The sequence below is a fragment of the Hyperolius riggenbachi genome, chromosome 6 (genome assembly GCF_040937935.1).
Source record: "Hyperolius riggenbachi isolate aHypRig1 chromosome 6, aHypRig1.pri, whole genome shotgun sequence".
NCBI classification, from domain to species: domain Eukaryota; kingdom Metazoa; phylum Chordata; class Amphibia; order Anura; family Hyperoliidae; genus Hyperolius; species Hyperolius riggenbachi.
This window is the reverse complement of record NC_090651.1, coordinates 351,920,088-351,935,931: the sequence shown is the minus strand read 5'-3', so window position 1 is coordinate 351,935,931 and position 15,844 is coordinate 351,920,088. Positions and strand designations below refer to the sequence as shown.

General features: G+C 44.2%; 1 protein-coding gene and 1 long non-coding RNA gene across 4 annotated transcripts in view; one reads left to right on the top strand and one right to left on the bottom strand.

Annotated features, from left to right (window-relative positions):
* LOC137521860 (uncharacterized) overlaps positions 1 to 15,844 on the bottom strand; it is a 128,707-nt gene that overhangs the window by 60,352 nt on the left and 52,511 nt on the right. The gene's annotated exons all lie outside the window — the stretch shown is intronic.
* Positions 1 to 15,844, top strand: part of KIF17 (kinesin family member 17) — a 68,643-nt gene that overhangs the window by 17,656 nt on the left and 35,143 nt on the right. The gene's annotated exons all lie outside the window — the stretch shown is intronic.

Here is a 15,844-nt window from a genome sequence, read left to right as displayed (position 1 = left end):
TCTGACGGAATATTACAATCATAAAAAAATAGGGAAACTTAATAAAATAAAAAATACAATAAATATTTATAAAAAATAAACACACCTGGGGGCAATCTGACCCCACCAACAGAAACCTCTGTTGGTGGGGAGAAAAGGGGGGGGGGGGAATCATTTGTGTGCTGAGTTGTATGGCCCTGCAGCATGGCCTTAAAGCTGCAGTGGCCTATTTCTGTAAAAAATGTCACTAGGGGGGTTTAACACCGCGGTCCTCAAGTGGTTAAAGGATTGTCTGCCAGGCTGCCCCACCCTGTATCTGTCCCCATCCTGTGGTTCAAAGCTTACCTGTCACACCAGTGTGACTCCTTGCCTCCTCCTGTGTCCTGTGGCGTATGTAGTGACATCACTGCATGCGGCAGTGTCATACAGTACAGGTGCTTGTGGTGATAATTCAAAAAGACACCAGACACAGGAGGAGGTGAGGATTCGCTCCTTGGCACGGGGATGGACACACTTGGGGGGACACTGGCGGGGGGTCCGTCAATTGGTGGGAAATCGAACATCGTTACCCACGCGCACCTGAACAGGTCCTTGCATCCGAGATTTTTCAGCATGCTCGATTGACCTTTTCAATGATTGCTGCTAGAAATCGATCAGCATGAATATCTGCCAGATTAAATTATTATGACCAGATCTGACAGGTATCGATGCTGAAAACCAAGTAATGTATGGGCATCTTAACCTACTTAGCCGTAATCCCGAGTCAGGCTTGGGCTGGAAATCCGCAGCTCAGAGCGTTAACCCCGAGCTGGATCCATGGAAGGAGTGTAATGTGCAGGGCTGTCGCAGATCTATCTACCGTCTTTCCCCGAAAATAAGACAGTGTTTTATATTAATTTTTGCTCTAAAAGAGGTGCTAGGGCTTTTCTTCAGGGGATGTCTTATATTTCTATTACCATAGGAAGTGTCTCTCAGCAGAACATTTCCTGTTCCTGTGTACTGTGATGTTCATGGAATTGAAAGTACCCGTATATACTCGCATATAAGCCGACCAGTGTACAAGCCGAGGTACCCACTTTTCCCTCAGAAACCAGGAAAAAGTGATTGACTCATGTATAGGCCCCCTCAACCTCCCCCCCCCCCCCCTCTCCATAGCCAGATGTTCCCCAGGATCTTACAGCTGTGTCTCAAAGAAGCCACTAGATGGCATCATAGACATGAGACACAGCGATTGCCACACAGGAAGAATCCACGATCATTGCACCATTGACACGTTGCTTGCACGCTCCGCTCCACAAGCCAGGGGACACAGGTAGTCTTGAGTAGCGCACTTTGCACACCATGTTGCAGGGGATGGAGGCCACGGACACAGCAGGGCGCAATCTGGTAATAGCAGGATCACTAGTGCACAATCTTTACGCTTCTCTGCCATTAACAAAACCTGCTCCACCATCTGTTTTGCTCCACTGACTCACTTATAAGCCGAGGGGGAAACTTTTCAGCACACTTTTTATGCTGAAAAATTAGGCTTATATGCGAGTGTATACAGTATGCTACTGTACTGATCAGGCACCTGCCGTGTCTTCCCTGCACACAGCTGATAACCTTGCTGTGTGCTGGGATGACAGGTTCACTGCCCGATTGGCACTGTACCACTTCTGCTAGGGCTTATTTTTGGGGTAGGGCTTATATTTCAAGCATGCTCAAAATTCCAGCTAGGGCTTATTTTCAGGGTAGGTCTTATTTTCAGGAAAAGGATGTAGCGGTATAGTTTTTAGGATCTACAAGCTTGAGAAAAAAATGACACCGCTTTTAGGCACTAAAATCTAGACATACTCATAACGCCAGGGGGGTTAATGACCATCTCTGATGACTACATTGCTTTATAACGCTCCATATAGTGGCCCTCTCATCTTCTGTCGTCTTTATGTCTCAGACCCCGTCCTCTTGTCCACTGGCCATAGCATGAGTTTATTTATCCTACAACTAAAGCCAGACTGACCCCAAAAAGTATTGAAGCAAATTTTAATAACAAATAAATGAATATAAACAATTTATAGAAACAAAGTGTCTGACAGAATATCTGTTTCATTGGCCAAGGGACCACTAAGGTGTCTTAAGTAGTGATGAAGTTATTGCTGATTAAATGGGGACATGGATAAATCATCAAAACTGCTCTAGTCCATAAGTGGAAAACAGGTCTAGGTGCAAAGTGGTTAATAATTTACATTAAAGAAAACCTGTAACGAAAATAGCCTCCCCTGGGGGGTACTCACCTCGGGTTTGGGAAGCCTCCGGATCCTATTGAGGTCTCTCCCGTCCTCCTTGGTCCCACGGCGGCAGCGATAAAGCTCCCAAGACAGCGGGAATGTAAATATTTACCTTCCAGGCTCCAGTGCAGGCGCAGTACTGGCTTTCCGCTCGGAGATAAGTGGAAATAGCCGATCGCTGTCGGGCCGCTCTACTGCGTAGGCGCAAGTCTCCTGCGCCAGTGTAGTAGAGCGGACCCGACGGAGATCAGCTATTTTCGCCTATCTCCGTGCGGAGAGCCGCAACAGCGCCCCCGCTGGAGCCAGGAAAGGTAAATATATCAAGCCTTGTCAGGCTTGTCGAGGGAGGATTCCAGGACTCTTCGGGGAGCCAGCGCTGGGCTGCCTGCAGCTACAGGAGAGGGGGAAGCCTCAGAGGGACCCTGAATCTTCCCCCTTCCGAGGTGAGTACCCCCAGTGGAACCTTTTTTTTTTACAGGTTCTCTTTAAAGAGTACCGGAGGTAAAAATGACAGAGCCTGTCATAAGATGCTCTGTCTTCATAATGGTGGATTGAGGGGTTATTAGGTTTAAATGCTTACCTGTTCTGGCGTCATCCCTCCAGGCAGGTTAGTCCAAAGAATCACACACCGCATTCACCTGTTTCAGGGGTGCTGGCCCAAGAGGCTGAAGTAAAGTAATCCAAAGTAACAAAGGGAGGTCCGCACACCACACTCTTAAGAAACTTGCATTTATTGTTCCATTACTATACTCATCCGACCGTATTGCCAACGATCGTATCGGGGCCATGCAGGGTCCCCTTTATCAAGGCACAGTACACATAATGACCCTGCACAGCCCTGAAAAAATTGTCATCGGATATGTTCAGAGGGTCTGTGTGCGGCTGTGGCGGGGTTGAGGAGGAGATGAGGAGCATCTGGACTATCCAGAGACTTCTACCTAGGTGAGTTGCTAACTTATTTGGGGTAGTAGGGGGGTGCCTCAGGTTCACTTTAAAATAATCACCAAGTAATCATGCAAGTTCTCATGTGTCCAGCAATCATTAACGCATCGCATACAAGCGCTCCACATACATTTTATGCACAGCCCTCTGTGAAGGTCAAGGGGATTTACTAGCTGTACAATCTCCAAATAGAAAAAATATACAAAGCTTCAAAGTAGAAATCCACAGATCATCACCGGACTGGGAGCTAAGTAGGAATAACATGCACGGAACCCAGCCATTTGCTTCACTGCAGATTGGATTCTACTTTAGCCACAAGTAGTGAAGATTGGGAACACTGATAACACATTCAGGCTGGTTTTACACCCGAGTAGAGTGTTGCGATGCGATCCTGTCATATTTGTGTGGTTCCGGCACATGCACAGCGCATCGCCAACGTATTAAAAAATCCTGTGTTGCCCATTGATTTTCAAACTTTCGCTCGCCATGGAAGTCTGATGGTAACGAGCTGTTGACTTTGCAAGGGGTCGGCAGCGAATCAGAAACTTACGGCACGGTTAGTGTACTGGGCCCCATAGACTTTCATTGCTGTTGTGGTACCCTGCGTGCAGAAAGGGTAACGCAATGGCAAAAAAATGGCCTGGTGTGAAAGGGGCCTGAAGATCGTACTAAATTTTTCAGGATTCAAATTTTTACCTTAGATATCCTGGATTTAGCAGTGGAAGCACTTTTATATAGATAGATAGATAGATAGATAGATAGATAGATAGATAGAAGCATATTAATATGTAGCCCTGCCCCCTCAATGATGTTTTGCCATGGCATCCGTGTCATTTCCCTTCTCCCCCAGAGCACTCTGGGAGACCAACCAGCTTGCCAGCAGTAGAGGTGCAAGCAGCTGTGAAACATTTAGGAATGTAAATAAGGAGGGAGCTAAGATTTTACAATGGGCAAATGGTGACTAATTAATTTAAAAACAGAATATTGTAAAAATATATGCTATTATTTAAATTATTTACAACACAGTGTCCCTTTAGGCATATCTGTAGTTAGCAAAGCCCAGAGGCTCCCCTGATCTTACTATGCTCCTCTGTCCCTGCGCTGGGACCCTGTAAACAATCTTCGATATTAACCATTTCTCTCCCCCTTTTTCCTTTCCCTCTTCTGCTAATTATATTATTATTAATTTTATAAATGAAGAATATTGCTATGTACCAGTAATTTACAGGCATCTAGATAAGAAGTTATAAAATCTCCAGTGAGCCTGGCAGCTCTGAGCCTCCCCCAATCTGGAGGAGTACTTCTACTGCTGTCTGTGTCACAACTGAACATAACTCCTTAAGATTCGCACCATCTAATATTCTTTATTAAGTTTCTTTTAAAAGGTTACATCGTCATAAAATCCATATATGGGTATCTGTAAGATATATTACAGATACCCATATATGGATTTTATGACGATGTAACCTTTTAAAATAAACTTAATAAAGAATTTTAGATGGTGCGAATCTTAAGGAGTTATGTACAGTGTCTTGTGACTCCAAAGACGATTCCAGCACATCTAGTGACCATTGGTGCAGTGACGATTGTGCACTATGTGTCACAACTGAAAACATTTTGGCTCACTCTCTGTCCTGCTCACACCTATTACAAGAAAACAAAACCATAACTGTGACACATACAGAAATATAAAATGTCGCTGGCTGAAAACATAATCTCTAAAAAACATCTCCAAAATATTAAGTTCTGGGTAGAGTTCCATTTTACAGATGCATCACTGCTGCATACTGGTCCATACTGTCCTATGGCTGCAGAGTACTTAAAGCGGGATTGTCACCATAAAAATCAAATTTCAACAGCAACTGGTCTGAGATGCTAATCCTGCATCCAAAACTTTTTCTGCTGTTATGATTTGGAGTTATCACATACTTAAGAAGCACTGCCCCTTTAGTAGTCAGTGCCAAACAGTTGCATGCTGGGGGTTCTTTTTATCTATAATACTGTATATTCCTCCTCTTCCATTTATTTTCCTGCCTAGCTGCTTATCTGAAACACTATCCCCTGCTCACTTCTGTTTACAAGCAAGGCTGAGGTGACTCAGCGATTGGAGGAGAAAAAAAAAAAAGTAAAGGGCAGAAATGACATCAGGATTAAGGCTGCTTTCAAAGTAAGACGTTACAGGCACACGTTAGTGCAGCCTGTAACGCAGCCCAACTCACAGCAATGTAAAAGCAATGGGCTGTTCACAGTGCCCACGTTGCGTTACATTGTAACGCTGCACGTTCTGTGAAAGTGCAGCATACTGTGCGTTAGACTGCTTGCTCATGTGCAGTAATTAGCCACATGGCTAATTAATATTCACAGCACTGCTGACGTGCAGTGTTTTCTTCCTGGAGCGGCCGCTTTGTGCGCTGATTGGCTGGCGGGACCACGTGATGCGGAGTGGAACACTCCGCATCACGTGGTCCCGCCAGCCAATCAGCACCACGGAGACGTAGTGCGCACAAAGAACTGCATAACGCGGCTCACTCTGGTGTCCTCCTTGAACACCACCAGGCGTTGCGTTAGGGGCACGTTATGCGTCTTGGTGTGAAAGAGGCCTTAGCCTAAACTGTGGGCAAAAAACATGGTTCACACCAGGATCAGAATTCTCCTCATTTACTATATAACATTCACTGAAATCAAAACGTGGACAGTACAATACATGTCTTATGTAAGTAGATCAAGTATTTATCTACTTATATACAGTGGAGGAAATAATTATTTGACCCCTCACTGATTTTGTAAGTTTGTCCAATGACAAAGAAATGAAAAGTCTCAGAACAGTATCATTTCAATGGTAGGTTTATTTTAACAGTGGCAGATAGCACATCAAAAGGAAAATCGAAAAAATAACCTTAAATAAAAGATAGCAACTGATTTGCATTTCATTGAGTGAAATAAGTTTTTGAACCTCTACCAACCATTAAGAGTTCTGGCTCCCACAGAGTGGTTAGACACTTCTACTCAATTAGTCACCCTCATTAAGGACACCTGCCTTAACTAGTCACCTGTATAAAAGACACCTGTCCACAGAATCAATCAATCAAGCAGACTCCAAACTCTCCAACATGGGAAAGACCAAAGAGCTGTCCAAGGATGTCAGAGACAAAATTGTAGACCTGCACAAGGCTGGAATGGGCTACAAAATCATTAGCAAGAAGCTGGGAGAGAAGGTGACAACTGTTGGTGCGATTGTTCGAAAATGGAAGGAGCACAAAATGACCATCAATCGACCTCGCTCTGGGGCTCCACGCAAGATCTCACCTCGTGGGGTGTCAATGGTTCTGAGAAAGGTGAAAAAGCATCCTAGAACTACACGGGAGGAGTTAGTGAATGACCTCAAATTAGCAGGGACCACAGTCACCAAGAAAACCATTGGAAACACATTACACCGCAATGGATTAAAATCCTGCAGGGCTCACAAGGTCCCCCTGCTCAAGAAGGCACATGTGCAGGCCTGTCTGAAGTGTGCCAATGAACACCTGAATGATTCTGTGAGTGACTGGGAGAAGGTGCTGTGGTCTGATGAGACCAAAATAGAGCTCTTTGGCATTAACTCAACTCGCTGTGTTTGGAGGAAGAAAAATGCTGCCTATGACCCCCAAAACACCGTCCCCACCGTCAAGCATGGGGGTGGAAACATTTTGCTTTGGGGGTGTTTTTCTGCTAAGGGCACAGACAACAATCGCATTAACGGGAAAATGGACGGAGCCATGTATCGTGAAATCCTGAACGACAACCTCCTTCCCTCTGCCAGGAAACTGAAAATGGGTCGTGGATGGGTGTTCCAGCACGACAATGACCCAAAACATACAGCAAAGGCAACAAAGGAGTGGCTCAAGAAGAAGCACATTAAGGTCATGGAGTGGCCTAGTCAGTCTCCGGACCTTAATCCAATAGAAAACCTATGGAGGGAGCTCAAGCTCAGAGTTGCACAGAGACAGCCTCGAAACCTTAGGGATTTAGAGATGATCTGCAAAGAGGAGTGGACCAACATTCCTCCTAAAATGTGTGCAAACTTGGTCATAAATTACAAGAAACGTTTGACCTCTGTGCTTGCAAACAAGGGTTTTTCCACTAAGTATTAAGTCTTTTATTGTTAGAGGGTTCAAAAACTTATTTCACTCAATGAAATGCAAATCAGTTGCTATCTTTTATTTAAGGTTATTTTTTTGATTTTCCTTTTGATTTGCTATCTGCCACTGTTAAAATAAACCTACCATTGAAATGATACTGTTCTGAGACTTCTCATTTCTTTGTCATTGGACAAACTTACAAAATCAGTGAGGGGTCAAATAATTATTTCCTCCACTGTATGTGTTTTTTTTCCCCCTGGGATATTATGGCCAATCCTACTGCTTTAAAGAGAAACTGTAACCAAGAACTGAACTTCATCCCAATCAGTAGCTGATTCCCCTTTTACCATGAAAAATATTTTCCTTTTCACAAACGGATCATCAGGGGCGCTGTATGGCTGATATTGTGGTGAAACCCCTCCCACAGTGTGATGTCAGGACCATGGTTCTGACATCACACTGTGGGAGCCTTGTTGCATTGTGGGAAATTAAAGCTGTTTCCAACTGCCCCCCCCAAAAAAAAAAACAAGCAGCATCTCCTTCCACTGACATCACCTGCCAGCAGTAAAAATGTCGCCATGTGATAAATGCAGGGCTGTGGAGTCGGTACAAAAATCTTCCGACTCCTCAGTTTATGAAACCATCGACTCAGACTCCAACTCCGGGTACCCAAAATGGCTCAGACTCCTCGACTCCGACTCCTTAGTGTAATACTTACCAGGGCTGTGGATTTTGTACAAAATCATCCGACTCCGACTTCCAACTCCGACTCCTCAGTTTATGAAATCTCAGACTCCAACTCCGGGTACCCAAAATTGCTCTGACTCCTCAACTCAGACTCCAACTCAGACTCCACAGCCCTGGATAAATGTCAGAATGTAAATCAGGGAGAGGAAAGATTTTACAATGAGCAAACACTGACTAAATCATTTATACATAATTATTGTAAAAATGAAGCACTTTTTTATTACATTATTTTCACTGGTGTTCCTCTTTAAGATATACTGGAGGGGGTGCTGCTTACCTTCCGACAAATCTGCTGTAAAGTATTAAAATGGCCATACATGATGCAATAAAAAGATCAGATTTTACGGCAATTGGATAGAAAGATCGGTTATACAGAAAAACAAAAGTTTTCTTTTAATTTGAGTGAGAAATCTCATCAAATTATGATTCCGCAAAACATCTGAGGAAAATATTGTACCGTTACTTCATGGGCACCATAAAGGTGGCCACTTATGATACACACTTGCTTGTACAATCGTACCACTTTGTAATATGAGGTACTATCTAAAGTATCCATGCAAAGTATTTTCGCTCTGATTACTTTTGCAATAACTTTATCACTATCACACTTAAATGATCTATGTTTTGTTTCAGGACAAATTAGACTTTTTGTAGGTGATTTTTTTCCCTTGTAATTACCTTAATCTCTATGCATTTTAAAGGGAAAATAAGGAAATTAAAAAATACACTATTTATCCATTTTCATCCTTGAGGCCTCTTTCACAGTGGGACATTGCGTTTGATGCAACATTAAAGTTGCACAACGTGCCCCTAACGCAGCGCATGTAGGTTATGCAATTGGACGTTATTTTACACTGCGTTATGTGTCTCCTGGTGCGCCATTTTCGTCGCATACTGATGGAACGAAAACGGCGCATGCGTTACATTTAAAAAACCCAAACACATTACTGAGCATGTGCAACACACATAACGCAGCAGATTTATTGCTAAACGCACAGCATGCAGCACTTTCTAAATATTGCTACACGTTACACACGTGTGCACTGTGAATGTCGCACAGATTTTGTATTGTTGTGCGTTAGTCTGCGTTATAATTTTTTATAACGTTCGACTTTAACGTCCCACTGTGAAAGAGGCCTCAATGTAAACAGTTCTATTGTACTTTAAACACACTACTTTTATTTGTATGTCCAGTTTATCAAAACTGTGCCTGATACATGATGTACGCAAATGAGCTGACTCTATACTTTACTAAGTGCTGCCTCTCTCTTCTTCTGCAATGTTTATTTTGCACATGTTTACTCTCTAGTCCTGCTATTGAATTCCTTGGGCAGAGAAGTGGGGTTGGCTGTCATTCCTTTTCAACCTGGTAGCCTTTTTATTAGCTCAGAGTATAGAGAATAAGCAGTGTTATCGAGGATTTTCTAGAGAGTAGTGCAGTGACTTATTATCACATCCTCTGGCAGGAAGTGGTTTTTTAAATGAACACACTCTGATTACACATAGTTTAGGTTGGCTCCTCTGGAGCTGAGCACCCCTCCAATGTGTCTTTAATCTTCTAATTGTTCTATCTTTTTGGGCGCTTCGTATATATCTGGATTGTCGAAATAAGATTCCTGTGGATTGGATTGTTGAAAATCATACCGTTGTTGTATAAAATCCATTATTATCTTTTTTATAGACATGTTAAGACAAATTCTTGTTAACAAAGCTTTTTTGTTAAAGGGAACCTAAAAAAAAGAAAAAGAGTTTAACCACTTGAGAACCGCGGTGTTAAACCTTCCTAAAGATCAGGCCATTTTTCTTAAATTAGGCCTCTGCAGCTTTAAAGGGAACCAGAGAGGAAGCACCCTTGTGTATTTTACCATATATATCAGTAAGAACATTAGAGAAAACACCTACCCTGCTCTCTGTTTCATCCTCACTGCCAAAAGTGTCTGTTATCAGCTGTGATAAGAATCCCGGACTGATCATTCAGTCTGGCTTTGCAGGGAATAATTATAGCTGTGTCATTATAGCAGAGCCACAAGGGGGCAGGCTTGGGCTTGAAAAGACACCAGAGAAGACAGACTTAGCTATAATCTTTCCTTAGCAAAGCTAGACTGAGTGCTCAGTCGGGATTCTTATCAGAGGTGATAACAGTCAGATTAAACAGAGAACAATGAAACAAAGAGCAGATTAGGTGTTTACTGTCATGTTCCCATTGATTTATAAGGTAAAATACATGCGGGTGCTTCATCTCTGGTTCTCTTTAACCACTTTCCCCACCACTACAGTATATCTAAGTCAGCTGTGGCACCCTCCAAGCCACAGCGACGTAGATATACTGACCTGCTTTCAGTCCTTTTGTGCAGGAACAGGTGAGATTCAGAGCGCACCCCCTGGCATTGTCAGCTGCCTTACTAATTGGCAAAAGGGAACATGTTCCCTTGTAGCCAATTAGTGACCCCCCTGCGGATGAACGATCACTGCTGTAGCAAACAGCGTGATCCTTCATCTCCCCCTCCTCCGTGCACAGATGGCCATAAAAATGTAAATAAAGCTGCCTCTCTCACCTTACCTCGTTCCAGCGATGAGCCTGCAGCCCGAGCCTCCGATCCCAGCTCTGAACTCAGCCGCGTATTGCCGGTAACCCGGGTCCCGGCTTGATGACGTCATCAAGCCGGGACCCGGGTTACCGGCAATACACGGCTGAGTTCAGAGCTGGGATCGGATGCTCAGGCTGCAGGCTCATCGCTGGAACAAGGTAAGGTGAGAGAGGCAGCTTTGTTTACATGTTTTTAGCATCTGTGCACGGAGGGACTGCCTGATGGGGGGGGGGGGGAGGGGACATACATTTGGCTATCCACACTGTGGGGGGGGGGGGGTGCCAAAACAACTGCCAGGCATCTGGATAACTGGGGGGGTGACATCTGCCAATGGGGGATCATTTGGTTACCTGGGGGGGGGGTAACCTAATACTGGGGGCACATCTGGCTATAATTGGTGGTGGTGGGGCAATTCTGGGGGCACATATGGCTGTAATGGGGGAAATTTTATCCTGGGCACACCTCTGCCTATAATGAGGGGTGCCAATCCTGGTGGCGTTATTGTCTGTCTGTACTGGGGGGTGGTAGATACAAGGGACACATCTGACTATACGGGGGGTGCTGATATTGGGGTCACATCTGGCTAAACTGGGAGGGTTGGGCTGATACTCGGGGCACATCTGACTATATTAGGGGGGACATAAAACTGATGGAATGGTTTTATCACTGTGGAACTTTTTATTTTTAAACTGGAATTGTTAAAAACTGAGAAATGCATTTTTTTTATTTGTGCTCCCTTTTTTCAATTAAAATGCCTAGAAAACAAAATTGTTCTTGGGACTAAATACCCCCCATCGAAAGCCTGGTTTGTCTTGAAAAAAACGATATATAGATCATTTAGGTGTAGTTAGTAGGGATAAAGTTATTCCTGATTGAATAGGGACATAGCTAAAACGTAAAAACTGCTGTGGTCAATAAGGGGAAAACAAGGTCTGGATGCGAAGTGGTTAAAGTGAATGTTTACCAATTTAAAAATAAAAAAGTCAGATACTCACCTAAGGAGAGGGAAGGCTCGGTCCTAATGAGCCTTCCCTCTCCTCTCCTGGTGCCCGGTCCCGCGCAGGATCCCCCGTAGCAGTATTCAACCAGTTTGGTCAAATACTGCCACTTCCGCAGTCGAAGGGAGCTTTCGGAAGCCTTCGGGAGCACTCGGGCTCCCGAAGACGGGCCGCTCCATACTACGCATGCGCCAGCGCCCTCTATGACGCACTCGCGCGTACGTAGTATGGAGCGGCCCGTCTTCGGAAGCCCGAGTGCTCCCGAAGACCTCCAAAGTCCCTGCGGCGGCGGATGCGTACGGGGGAGCCAGCGCAGCACCGAGGGCACCGAGAGAGGAGAGGGAAGGCTCATTAGGACCGAGCCTTCCCTCTCCTTAGGTGAGTATCTGACTTTTTTATTTTTAAATTGGTAACCATTGGCTTTAAGGGCTCGCTGCAGGGCTGCACAACTCAGCACAAAAGTGATTCCCCCCCCCCCCTTTTCTCCTTACCAACAGAGCTCTCTGTTGGTGGGGTCTGATCGCTCCCCCAGCGTTTATTTTTAAGTATTTAAGTTCTTTTTTTAAAAGTAAATTTGACTTTTTTTCTTAAATCCCTCCCTCCCCCCAGCTAGCCAATCATGGTGATTGGCTGTCATAGGCTTCTGCCTATGAGAGCTGATCGCTCTCCTGTGTCCCAGGGGGACAGCCATGTCACACAGCTGACCCCAGTACAGCGCTGCCTTAGATCACAGTGCTGTACTATGTTAATAGAACAGTCTACTAGCGATGATCGTTGCTGGGAGACTGAAGGTGGAGCTCCGCTCTGCCTTCCAAGCGCAGATACGTGCGTATCGGCACGTGCGATCTCCTGCTAGCCCCATTAAAAGTCGTTCACGCCAATCGGCGTGGAGCGGTCCTGGGGCTGCTGCTGCGTTCACGCCAATCAGCGTGGAGCGGTCGGCAAGTAGTTAACTTAGCCGGGGCTTCTACCAGTGCCCTGTGCCTGCACTGTCACAAAGCGATCCTTTAGTTCCCTGCAGCACTCTACTTTCGTTTTAATGCGTGGCCCCGGGCCATGCGCCTCCTGATTGTGCTGCCATGTACGGGAGCGCTCTGCTCATGCGTAGTATGCAAAATTCTACTGCGAATGCACCCAATGGTGGGAGCGTGATCGAGGATGCACGGCCGCACATGCGCAGTGGCCGTCGACTCACTTAGTCTGTTGGCAGGAAGAGGGTTGCTGAGATGGACTGGAGGATTGTTCTGTGACTGCACATGCACAGGGTGGCTGCAGGGGGCTGGAAGAAGCCCCAGGTAAGTTAAACTGATTTTTTTTATTTTGCTTTAGATTTCCTTCCACTATCTGCTGGTTCACACTGAGAGCTCTTCTAAATGCTTTCAAAGGTGCCAGTGTTTTGTAAAGCACTTGCCTAATGTATTTTTATGGGATAGTTCACACCAGAGCGATGCAATATTTTCCCAAACGCAAACTCAAGTCAAAGCATTTTTTGCTAAAAGCGGTTTACTTCCAGGTCAAAGTGTACTTCCTGTTTTGCCACAAGAACTACAAAATCGCTAAACACAAATGCTCCAAAATCGTTAGGCATAAATAGAAACCCGCAGTAATCCCCACTGCAAATCTTGTATATTTACTTTTTTTCTTGGTATTTGAAACATTTTCAAATATAACAAATGTCCAAATTAATTTGTTAAATCAAAGAAAATAAGTTACAGAATATTTGTCATCAGTACTTATTCACCACACAATGATCAAAAAGAAAAATAAACAAGTTTCTGTTGTCTGTTGTTGGCCACAAAGGAACGTTTTCAATCAATTATTTTTAATTTAACAAATCAGTATTTTAGAAACCTTCATACAATTTATACTGTTAATAAAGACCTTTACTTTAAAGGACAACTAAAGCGAGAAGAATATGGAGGCTGCCATAAACAATACCAGTTGCCAGGCAGCGCTGCTGGTCTATTTGGCTGCAGTAGTGTTTGAATAACACCAGAAACAAGCATGCAACTAACCTTGTCTGATTTGACAATAATGTCAGAAACGCCTGATCTGCTGCATGCTTGTTCAGGGGCTATGGCTAAAAGTATTAGAGGCAGAGGATAAGCAGAAGAGCCAGGCAACTGGGATTGCTTAAAAGGGATTGCTTAAATATGGCAGCCTCCATATCCCTCTTGATTCAGTTGTTCTTTAATATACCCAGCAGCTCAGGTACTACATAGGTGGAGAGTCCTTCGACCTATTGTCTCCAGCTTAGCCTCTCATTTCGCATTCTTTCTTTCTGTCCCTCTTTCAGACTCTATCTAGAGTTCTGAATAAATAAATGTATCATTAAACTGCTACAAGGGCATATACAGTTGTGTTCAAAATTATTCAACCCCCACTGAAATTGAGTGTTTTTGGCCAGTTTGACATTGATTTTGATCATTTCAGTCATCTGGTTTACAATTAAATCAAAGAGGCACTTGTAAGTCAGACAAAACATAACATTTATAATGAAATAACCACAAATGTCTTTTCTGTGCTCACATCATTATCAGTTTTATTCAACCCCCAAGTGACATTCATTCTTCGTACTTAGTACAACATCCTTTTCCAGTTATAACAGCTTTTAACCGTGAAGCATAGCTTGACACAAGTGTCTTGCAGCAATCTACGGGTATCTTAGCCCATTCTTCATGGGCAAACGACTCCAGTTCAGTCACATTCTTAGGCTTGCGCGCTGCAACGGCTTTCTTTAAGTCCCACCAGAGGTTCTCAATCGGATTTAAGTCTGGTGACTGCGATGGCCACTCCAAAATGTTCCAGCCTTTATTCTGCAACCATGCTCTAGTGGACTTGGAGGTATGCTTGGGATCATTGTCCTGTTGAAAGGTCCAACGTCTCCCAAGCCTCAGGTTTGTGACGGACTGCATCACATTTTTATCCAATATCTCCTGGTACTGAAGAGAATTCATGGTACCTTCCACAGGCTGAAGCTTCCCTGTACCTGCAGAAGCAAAAACATGCTTCACAGTAGGCAAGGTGTTCTTTTCTTGTTAGGCCTTGTTCTTCCTCCTCCAAACATAGCGTTCATCCATGGGCCCAAACAGTTCTCATTTTGTTCCATCAGTCCACAGAACCCTATCCCAAACCTTTTGTGGTTTGTCCACATGACTTCTGGCATACTGCAGTCGACTCTTCTTATTCTTTGGAGACAGAAAAGGGGGTGCGCCTGGGAGTTCTGGCATGGAGGCCTTCATGACGCAGTGTGTGCCTTATTGTCTGAGCTGAAACTTCAGTACCCGCATCTGACAAATCTGTTTTCAGTTCCTCAGCAGTCACATGGGGACTTTTCTCCACTTTCCGCTTCAGGTAGCGCACAGCAGTCGAAGTCAGCATCTTCTTTCTGCCACGACTAGGTAGCGTTTCAGCAGTGCCCTTTGCCTTGAATTTGCGAATGATGCTTCCTATGGTGTCTCTTGGTATGTTTAACATCTTTGCAATCTTCTTATAGCCATTGTCCTTCCTGTGAAGAGAAATCACCTCTTCTCTGGTCTTCCTGGACCATTCTCTTGACTTTGCCATGTTTGTAAACACACCAGTAAATGTCTAGAAGGAGCTGAGTATCACAGTCATTTTAAATCTGCCTAATTGGTGCTTATTATGCTTGATTGCTGCTCGTGAACATCCACAGGTGTTTTCAATACCTGATCGAAAACACTTGAATGAACCTCTGTTCTTAAAGGGGAACTTCAGCCTAAACAAACATACTGTCATCAAGTTACATTAGTTATGCTAATTAGAATAGATAGGTAATATAATCTCTTACCCACCCTGTTTTAAAAGAACAGGCAAATGTTTGTGATTCATGGGGGTTGTCATCTTTGCCATGGGGGCAGCCATCTTTTTGGTTGAAAGGAGGTGACAAGGAGCAGGAGACACAGTTCCAACTATCCTGTGTCCTGATTACCCCTACCAGCTGCGCACACTAGGCTTCAAATGTCAAATTCAAAGTGTAAAAAAAAAAAAAAAAATTGCACCAAAACAGCAGAACGAGAACAACAAAATCAGAAATCCCATCATGCTTTGCACAGCATCAGGGGAAAAAAGCCCGGGCAGTTTTCTTCTGTGCAGCTAAAAATGAGGCTTGTATAAGAGAAACAAAGTTCTGATGCTGTGAAACTGTTAAAGAAACACAGACTTTTCAGTGCTGCTGAGTT